The 606-nt window shown below is 46.9% G+C and overlaps 1 protein-coding gene across 1 annotated transcript in view; it reads right to left on the minus strand.

The window, feature by feature from the left end:
- Nucleotides 1–302: 302 nt before the first annotated feature.
- The window catches only part of LOC114553266 (ribonucleoside-diphosphate reductase subunit M2-like), a 12,571-nt gene continuing 12,267 nt past the window's right edge, over nucleotides 303–606 (minus strand). Inside the window, 1 exon segment of the mRNA XM_028574504.1 lies at nucleotides 303–606. This exon segment is cut by the window's right edge and continues 165 nt beyond it. The gene's annotated coding sequence lies outside the window, so the exon portion shown is untranslated.

Below are 606 nucleotides of genomic sequence, written 5' to 3' on the forward strand. Positions count from 1 at the left end.
AAGTGGACATGGATCTGGTGAGCAGTAGGCTGTGAGGAAGTGGACATGGATCTGGTGAGCAGAAAAAGTTGTTGTTCGGCAGAACTTTCAGTCAAAAGAAGGCCATTCAAGTCCACCTACATGTTCAATCTGTTCATTGCTGATTGGTCTGGTGGTGGCGAGGACCCTAAACTATACACAACATGGCCGCTGTTACAACATCTGGTCTGAAACATCTGGAAGAATACGAGTTGTGCACAAAGGAATCTCCAGACAGCAGCCAGAATGCAGCAACTTCAGGTACGGCAAAGGAAGGACAGTCCCTGTTTACTTCATTCATGTGTTTACTGGGTTCATGGACTGAGGATGGGAGGAGGAGGCAGCACAATCTCAACCAGGGGATTCAGGATTCAGCCGAAACACCAAAAATCTGGATTCGGTGCATCCCTATAAAATAGTAATTCAAACACCTGAGATAAGGGACCTTTTTGTACATGTAGTTCGGAGTGATTCCACTTTGAAGAGACTGAGAGAACTTTCTACTACCGGGTTTAGAGTTTGTGTTTTAAGCGCATAACGGCATGGTCATTGTCCCACCGTGAGAACGTGTGGCTGAGTGCGCGTGGC

This window comes from Perca flavescens, chromosome 3 (genome assembly GCF_004354835.1).
Source record: "Perca flavescens isolate YP-PL-M2 chromosome 3, PFLA_1.0, whole genome shotgun sequence".
NCBI classification, from domain to species: domain Eukaryota; kingdom Metazoa; phylum Chordata; class Actinopteri; order Perciformes; family Percidae; genus Perca; species Perca flavescens.